We start from the raw sequence: 9,648 nt of genomic DNA, 5'->3' as shown, positions 1-9,648 counted from the left end.
AATGTCCTGTTTAGTTACAGGAAATACTGCACATACAGTGGCACAAACATTGATTCCTTCCTTCCTCAACTGGGGTTATAGGTGTACAACTTGGAAACAAAATCTCAAACAGTTGCATGTCAGAAATTTCCACACCGCATCACAGGGGAGAATCACATTTCACTGGCTTTCATAAAGATTAGGCTAGCCACCTGCGGAGTGGATGGCAGGGTTACCGTTTAGCGCTGGAAGTGAAAGCATGATGAGTTGTGTTAATGAAACGAAACATTCTCCAATCCCACAACATCCAGCTGTATTCTACTTTTCTCACCACGAGGCGTCTTGTCTTGTGCCTCATAATACAATATTTATACGTAATTTTGCTGCATCCTCTTCTGGAAAGAGAGATCTTTAAATCCGACTCAGATGAGAGTTGGAGGACGGCGTTCTCTTGTTGCCGTGCCGGGTTTTCAGAAGTCAAAAGTGCACACAACTCCTAAACTGAACAGCAGAAATGCATCACATTGGTGAATAATTTACCCCGGCCCTGTTTGTCTCCATTGAACGCCGTCAAGAGGGGGGAAAAAACAAAAACATGCTTGCTGAGTCATGGAGAAATAATTAACGCTGGTACTCGGGGCCTGTCCTTGGATGTTGTTTGTTTGGGTCCCGCGCCACGCGGGTCTCTGTGACCCCGTCTCTCTGCGGGGGGGCAACAAAGTGTTTCGGAGAAGCCCGGCCGCTTCAAAGCCGATACTCGACGCAATCCTGAAAATAGAACAGAGCGACCGCATGCAAGTGAAAGGGAGGGAGAAAAGTGCAGGACCATATGCTCTTCCTTCTGGACGCGAAACAAGACGATCTAATTAAATCAAGTGCCGTGTTCTGACATCGGCGGGACGAGGCCTCTCCTGCAGAAACCCCTTTTCGGAGCGAGGCCGTTGGCTGTTCGTCGTTGCTTCGCTTTCAGCATCACAATGTCTTCCTCACAACCGCCGCACAGTTTAGGTGCTGATCCACCTGACCAAAAGTCAAATCTTCCTCGTGGAAGATTTGACTATTTCTAATCTGAAACTTTGCTCTGCTTTCATGTTCTGAGACATTTGAGGCCTTTCACCCCAGAGACTCCCATCATCTGAGGAACCGAATTCAGCTGCGTCCCATATGCTGCCATCCCCGATGACAAAGGCGGAGAGGAACAAAGCTTGATGAGTCTCGGCATGTTAATGATCTCTGCTGACACTTTGCATATTTTTTTTTTTTTTCTAAATCTGAACCCCGTCTCATTTGGTATTTACCTGAGCGTCTGCAGGGAAAACTTCGCCGACTGTGGCGTATTTACACATCAAACATCCCGTCCCGATCGCTTCTCCATCGCTGCTTTACTTTCTTTTCTTTCCCTGCAGTCCTCTCCCATCGGCTCTTTTATCAGCACAATATTTCATCGCGTTCTTGCGCTTCTTTATTTTTTGCTCCTCTTAAAACCTCCCTCTAGGAAGGTGGAGGACGGATGATGATCGTGCTAGTCTCCTAATAATCATATTGAAATTAGATTGTCATATTCAACTGTGTTTTATTCTCCTTGAAAGTTTTAATTAAACTAGAGCCGTGGCAGAAAGGCAACTCCTGAGGGAAATTAAAGATGTTTTCAAGTGAAAATCTGCCTTGTCGCGATCCAGTCATGGAAAATCCCAATATCATTATCAGCATATAAATTCTGACAGTCTGAAAATACAAGAAGAATCATGGAAACTGTTCCCGTTGATGAGGAGGGATTCACGTTGTTTGTCAGAGAATCCTTGAATCTCCCATGGCAACCGTTCAGAGGCGCCTAAACGCTTGCCCTCACAAAGCGCCGCCTATTTCGAGAAAGCTCCTCCTTGGAGCTGTGGCCTTACAGAGCGTCCCTCTCCCACCAAGCTCCCCTAGACTAGTGGCAGCAGCAATCAGCAAACACCTGGTGGAACTGCATGTCTGCTTAGCTTATCATACAAACTACCGCTCAGCTCAGCGCTCCAGTTGTATATGGCATAATGAGAAGCGTTGTGATGATGTGCTGACGGCAGAGCGTTATAAAGAGCAGGAGCTTCTTAAAGAGACAAAGGCCCGATTTCAAGGCGTCAAATTATGCAGTCAAGTTTGTTTTATGTTACATTTGATTTGTAAAGCATTTTTATAACAACTGAACGTAACACTTGACTGTGTTAAAAAAAAAATGCCGCTATGTGCCTGGAAATGCATAATATCGTCCCTTTAACATTGTTAAATATTTGTGCCATATTAGCCACTGATGGTTCTAAAGTAGTTATATTGTTTTTTTTGTTTGTTTTTTTGTTTTTTTTAACTTTCATATTAAGAGGATTGCGACTCTTAATAATAAGAGTTGCAATTCCTTTGGTCACTGTGATTGGCTTTGAGACGGTGGCTAGAGGGCATCCAAAACAAAAAGAAAAAGCGTTGCCCAGGCAACAGGGATGTCTTCACTACCACTTTAAAATTTCATATTCATATACATGGATAAGGAAATAGACAGACTTTTTATGTCTGCTGCAGCATCACGATCAGCGTAGTGTCAAAGGTATAATATGTTTTTCCAAACTCATTTCATAAACTGTGGCAGAATACAGTTTCTTTTTTTTTTCCCTTTTTTAGACGTTCAAATAGGTATGTCTTCATTTCAGTCTCTATTGTTTTCAGTCAAGAATGGAAGCAAAAGGTTGCCTCTGCCTCTGCAAAATGCCATCCCAGTAAAAGTAAACCGGCGATTACCGGGCCTGAACGGCGTCGTCGGCGCCGGCGTGGAGTGATATTTGAAAGATGCGGCGGCGTGCTGCGCTCGGGCGACTCGTCACTCTAATCACATTAGAAAAGGCAGCAATTTGAACCGCAGCCAGTCTTCAATCTTAAAGGCTATTAGAGCAGAAAAGGCCCCGGTATTAATTTTCCCCAATATGTCACCAGGCTGTGTTGCAACACTATCTTCTGCTGTCTGATTCATATGTAAGTAGGTCAGTGGTGCTGGGGCCTGGCGATGAATGGGCTCTGTTAGCGAGAGTTTCACAGGCTCAAAGCAATTACGCATTAACACAGGGGGCTGCGTCCAAAATCTCTATTTAAACACCTGACACTCGACCTTTATAAGCTCCTCCCTAAAAAGTGCAGACCACACATTAACAGCTGGCAATAAAAGGTGCTTATTTAGGTAATTGGTTTGCTTAAGCAATCTTTAAAGAAGAGCAATAAAAGAATAAATGTCAACGACTGATATATTAACATCTCGTACAAAGAGGGAGTTCATAAAGACATCCTGTAAGCGTAGCAGTGAAGTGTTATGATAAAACACAGCAGGCAGCAGCTTCTCTGCCACCGTAATGACATCCAGAAAAAAAGGAAAAAAAAACGTGTCTGGGTTCTGACTGCTTCCTTTGTATTCCTGGGTTTCCTGTGAAAAGCTCTGCAGTTTTTTTTTCCCCAAACAGAGCCGTACTTTGTCACGGAATGACGAGACAGGCAGAATAAACCGCAGCGCACAGAAACTTTTCTTTTCTTTTTTTTTTCTTTTTTTTTTTGTGACCCAACTGTTTCAACCTTACGCTTTTGTTTTTTAGGTGAGCCTCTAGTTCATGCCAAGTGAGGTGTCTTTAATTATTAAAAAAAAAGAAAAAAAAAGGACAAAAAGAAAAGTTTCCAGTAGGATATCTTGTCTCAAAAATACAGGGAAAGAAAAGTTTCCAAGATTCTTTGTGATAACTTTGCTTTGCAATATTTACAGTAAGTCTGTGTTTCGGGGTGGGAGATTGCTGTAAAGCTTAAGTGCTTTTTCCCCCTTTTTTACGATCTGCAGTCTGGTGAAAGTATATTTGAATTATTCTGTATGCGACTTTATAGATGGAGAGTAAAAGTTCCCCTTATTCTCAAATAGAAAATTAAATATACATCTGTTTATCATTTTATGGGCTGCTGTTTAAATGCAGCAGATAATTTGCCAGTAATGTGGAGAAGAAAAAAAGGGAGTTTTGGAAAAACTAAAGAATTGTGATACAAATGGGAACCTGTAGGAAATCAGAGCCCATCTTTAATTTTTCCTCCTGCACAAATCACCAGATTTTCTACTTTTTTTTTTTTTTTAGGAGCAGAATGTTTTGTTTGATTCCAAGGTGTTTAACCTCTTTTAATTTAAATTAAATCTATTTTACTGACTAGTTTGGCTTGACTGACGGCGATGCGTCTCCAATGAAGACCATGCATGCGTCTGATTTCACAAACCTTTAACATTCATTTCATTTATATATATATATATATATATATATATATATATATATATATATATATATATATATATATATATATATATAAATTTTTTTATAAAAATCTGAAATTGACAAATTGTCTTTTTTTATGCTCCCATTTACTCCAATACCATTAAATAAAATCAGGAGAGGCCTTATGGAATCCATATATGTGTAATTTATTCTTAGTAAAAATAAAATGTTCTGTGAGGTTCGTTAGAGACCAAGAGGGAATGAACAGCATTATGAAGACCATGGTACAAAGTTAGGAAGCTGTCTAAAGCAGGGTCAGGTTATAAAACAGTAATCAAAGCTATTGACTAAAGTGAAACATCAAGCAAGGGGAGCAATGATCCTAGAAGAAGAAAATTAAAGAAGTTTAAAGGTCATTTTGATTTTGCAAAAATTTGGAAGGGCTGGCGGGCTGGTTGACCTTTTGACCTTTAAACTTTCATTAATATGTTCAAAGCCAAAGCAGCACAAACAAAAAATTTTGCTGCACAAACCAGCACAAACTTAGTTGAGTTGATTGACACCAATTTTGTCTGATTTGAAGAAGCTGGGGAGGGTCTGGTTGACCTTTCATGACCTCAAAATTCATCAACAAACCTGCGCTAACCCATCTGACATTCGCAACATCACAACAGCCTCATCGTTTGCACAGCTGTCTCAGAGCGCATGGTTTTTTTGACTTCTAAGAAAGAAAAGAATCATCTCAAACGCTCTTCGTCTCCACAGCAGAGACTCTGTGAGCGTACACAGCTGGTAGACAGGCTTCACATGAAACGGTGATGGAGTAGACAACAGCAGAACAGCTGCCCAGCAGCGCCATCATTACCTGCTTCTTTCTGCAAAAAAAAAAAAAAAAAAAACTGTCAAAAGCTAGAGAGGAAGGAAAAATAAAAAAAAGATAAAGCCCCAGCTGGCTGGTTATTTTTGTATCTCTGAATCAACACTGTGACCCTTGAGGTAGCCGCCCTCATAGGACCAGCAGTGTTCCTCTGACCAGTGCGGTGTGACCACTGAGTGGAACTCCTGTGAGCGTCTCAGATGTTGTGTCAGGTCGTTCTGCCAGGAGGATCCAGAGACTCACTGCTGGGAACCAGCCGCTGGCGCTGCAGGGGGTCACATGGGTCGAGTCAGGACTGTTTACAGCTGCTACTGACCCACATGTTGGGTCATTCTGCCACTCTAGCTCTTTTCGTTTTGCTGTCACTTGGAAGCCAGTACTTAGTGGGTTCATAAGCTTTGAACTAATCATTCATGTCCATTATTGATCAAACTTTTTCTACTTGTCTTGCCAAGTGTTTAAGCCTGCCACACTAAGCAATTCATCAGTTAAAAGTATGATCAAATAAAGTGAGCTCAGTCATTTCTGTATACATGATTCTGTGTTTTCTCATGCCTCTCTTTCTCTCTTTGTACCAAAAACTGCATGACAAAACCTTCAGTCTGGTTCATTAGTCTCAAAAAATAAAATATCCATTTTATTTGTTGTTTATTCATTTTGCATATTTAAAATGTCTTCCAGTTCCAGTGTTAAATGTTCAAATAGAAATGAAAGTTTATTGATCTTTGGGAGGGCGTGTTACGGAGTAAAGCTTCTTCAAACATGACGGAGGCTCGTATGTCTGTTACTGAACCTTTCTGTTCAGTTTTTATTGAAGAGAAAAAAACGGCGACAGCTGTTCGTAACCTAGCAACCAAAAATCAACAAAAGCAAGGTATTGACGAAACAGAACCAGATCCTGTTAAGCATTCTTCAAAATAAAAGACTTCCTCTATTCAAACAAATCATGTCTCACACTTTAAATATATTCCACTTCACCTTTGTAATTATATACAGTCATGTTCAATACAATTAATAACAATCATCATGTAAATTATGCTTAACGTATAATTGTAAATCAGTCACTTATCATGCAAAATATACTGAACAACATATAAGTGTAAAAAAGTCACAACAGGGTGTGTTTGCATTATGCCATTAGCATCGTATTACTTGAAAACGGTTCAGAATGTCTGTACTCGCTAAACAATTATATTTCCAATAAACAGTTATATTTTCAATATAATTGTTTAGTGCAATACCATCTGGGATGGGACAGCAAAATGTGTTATTGTGATCCATTACTAAAACCAGGTTGATTATTGTTCCCACTTGTCATTTCTTGTTGGCGCCACTGTTGGTGACTGAGTAACTCAAAAATACGAATGTAAACTTAGGACTAATAGACAGGAAGTTTGTGCTTGATTGTGACTGATGAATCCTTTTTGTGATAATGCTTTTTGGCGATAAAGTCAAAGGCTGTTCTCTCTAAATGGTTTCATATTTGTAAAGATTATGTGTTTCGGGTCGAGCAGCAGAGTCCAGACAATGTTCTGGAACGCTCTCAGATGTCGAACACGCTTTCGGTGGAGGCTGTGTGATGGTGTGGAGAAACAAAAAGGTTTTCATCATGACAGATGTCAAGATGACATTTTATAGCCGGTTGCATTGGTGTTCCTCCACAGTCTGGATAAAAAAATATACTTCATCAAACCACAGGACTCAAAAATGAAAATGTTTTGTTTCTTTTGGAGGGATGGCTTCCTCCTCGCTCGGCGGCCTTTCAATGCATGTCATTACAGAACACATTTCACTGTGGACAATATCACTCTCTTACCAGGACTTGAAAATTGTTCCCCAGGACAAACCAGACTGGTGCATCTGCAAAATTCTCTTCTTGATACCTTGTCTGCTTTCCTTTGACTTTCCTGTCAAATCAACCAGGAAGCACTGTCTTCCAGGTGTGGCCTTAAAGGGCCAGTGTTGTGTTTTAGCCAGACACATAGTGCCATTTTAAATCTGTGACATATCCTTCCTCTCGTTATTGTTGCATTTAGCAAACAGGAATCATTTTTGGTGACTCTAACTGAGCTAAAACAAGAGAAGTTTGGTCTGATTTAATTTAAGACAATGTTCTGTTAATGTAATCTTATGGTTTCAACTGTAAGTTGCCAAATTACACACTAGTTTTTACTACTTGGTCTTTTTTTTTAACATAACATCTTTACATTCTAAATTGTTATTATCATACTCTGAATATACTGTCCTCTCTCCAGCTCATACACTCCACCGTTCTACTTTCTGTGTGATTTACCATGTGACTGTGAAACTAAAGGGACCAGAGCTCTTCCTATTTTATCTCCATTTCCCAACCTATTTACTGTACATGTCCCACTTATCATAACTGCCTTTTCGATGTCACTGTGTGCTTAGACGGAGATCTGACTTTGGTTTCACTCACTACCTCTGGCACTTTGATCATTATGAATTCATCCTGTAAACACCGCATTAAATATTGATGATGGTACCAACCTTTTATATATAGAAATATATATTTATATATTAGGTTTGCTGCGCTGGGCTTTATGCTCTGTGTGCGATGTTTTCTCTTAATGAGATGCTTGAAGTGCTGCACACATCTGATCAAAGCAGATTATTGAAATTAGTGGCGCACGACAAGGTTAACATAACTTATATTAGCAAGTTCACTGGGAGAGAAAAAAAACCCTGCGGCAAATGTCCACATCCAATCGCTCCGTAAATAATGTACGACTCAAGATAGCAAAATGCATGCACTTGGATGGGGATGGAAGTGTGTTAATTGTGCATTAACTGTGCATCAATCGCTGCTGCAGTTGTTTTTGTATGGACATGGTTCACTGCCCAGGGCAGCAAAAACATGGGGGTAGCAAGTACTTTTTTTTTTATAAATATCCCCCTTAGGTACATTTGGCCTATTATTTTGAATTAATTTAATTTACAACATCAGGTTGGCACACGATTAAAGCAGTGCTTCAGTGTTTCTTTGAAGACTCTGGTGTGTACATCCGTCTCTACTTTAAAATCGAATGTTTTTATTCTCATCACATCTGAACCGAAACTTTTTGCACCGAGTCAAGATTCTTTAAAAGACAGTTTGGGTTTTTCCAGTGTGTCATTCTTTAGCCTCTTCATGAAAACATAAAGAAACACTCTTTTTGTTTTGGTAGTAACACCACGTTGGATTAAAACAAGCCCACAAAGCAGGACGTTTAGGCTGAATTATTCTTTTACTGGTGCCGTTTGAGATGTGTGAAACATTTATTTATTATATTTCATAAAACAGACAGATTGGAATTATTTACAAAAACCTGCAGCAATCTCTACTTAGTACTTCATGTAGCCTGTGTTTGCGCCTGTCTGTTTCAGTCTCTCGACTTCGTCAAGATCTATGAAAAAAATGTTTTAAAAAGCACAATACATTAAGCCAAACCAATTTGTGTGTGTGTGTGTGTGTGTTTCCTTTTCAATGGTTCTTATAATGTACATAATTAAAACTCAGTTTGCAAAATGGGCCTTGTTGAGGTGGTGAGTGGGGGGTTGAGGGGCCTCGGAGGAAGAGGCTTGCCCAGGACTATATTAAAGTGAGGACCGCCACTGACGGTTTCCATACAAAAAAAAACAAAGTAAAGGCAGGAATCTGATGAAGATGTGGCCGGAGTTCTTCCTTCTTGTGGTACATCTGTGGAGCTAGAACTGTGTTATAACACATCGAAAGACATAAATAAACTTTAATAAACTTCAAAACTGACTGAGAAGGCGCCCAGTTGTTCATTTACGCAATCCCACCTTAAAAAGTTACACACACGGCCAACAGATTACAAGAAAAGCAAAAAAAAAAAAAAAAAAAAGGAAAAATATGTTTTGGCCGACTGCATGTGTGACAAAAATCGCCACTAAGGAGGATTATTGTGTCAGATGGCGTGTACACAATTTAATTTGTACTTTCCAGTGTGCATGTAAAGAGCGGGAGTTTTACACTTTCACTATTGGTATCATTTATCATTTATTTTTTATTTTTAAATATCACAATAAATATACTACATATGGACATTGGCTTTGGTAAGAGTTACAAGTTCATCATTGTTTGTTTCTCCACTTCACACGCTCGGACGTGACCTTTGTCGCTCGTCCCATCGGTGGCACCGGCAAAACGGATGTATCATGATGACACGGGGGTGAGGGGTCATGGGGGTGAGGGGTCATGGGGGTGAGGGGACATGGGGGTGAGGGGTCATGGGGGGTGGGGAGAGCGGTCGCTGTGTGGAGATCATGTGGCTCAAACAAACTTATAACACGAGGAAAAAAACTTTACAGTTTCATGCATGCAGATAGGTTTTAATGCTTCAAAAGAGATACAGGAGTGGGATGGCCACAGTAAACTTGAATTTATTGACACAAAAAAAACAATATGATCCTTTATCCTCTTCACCCTTAAAAACACAGGTTTTTGGGTTTTTTTTATCTTTTTTTTTTTTTTAAAAGAATTTGGAAAAAAACAAAAAAAAAAAA

General features: G+C 39.8%; 1 long non-coding RNA gene across 1 annotated transcript; it reads left to right on the top strand.

Moving 5' to 3' along the window:
* Positions 1-8,638: 8,638 nt before the first annotated feature.
* On the top strand, positions 8,639-9,646 carry LOC106960633 (uncharacterized). The gene is made up of 2 exons (XR_001427611.1): positions 8,639-9,337; positions 9,388-9,646. It is a non-coding gene; the product is annotated as an uncharacterized LOC106960633 (long non-coding RNA).
* Positions 9,647-9,648: the final 2 nt, after the last annotated feature.

This window comes from Poecilia latipinna, unplaced genomic scaffold, assembly GCF_001443285.1.
Source record: "Poecilia latipinna isolate Pla-1442-1.1 unplaced genomic scaffold, P_latipinna-1.0 Scaffold1204, whole genome shotgun sequence".
Taxonomy (NCBI): domain Eukaryota; kingdom Metazoa; phylum Chordata; class Actinopteri; order Cyprinodontiformes; family Poeciliidae; genus Poecilia; species Poecilia latipinna.
This window is presented reverse-complemented; position numbering and strand designations above follow the sequence as displayed.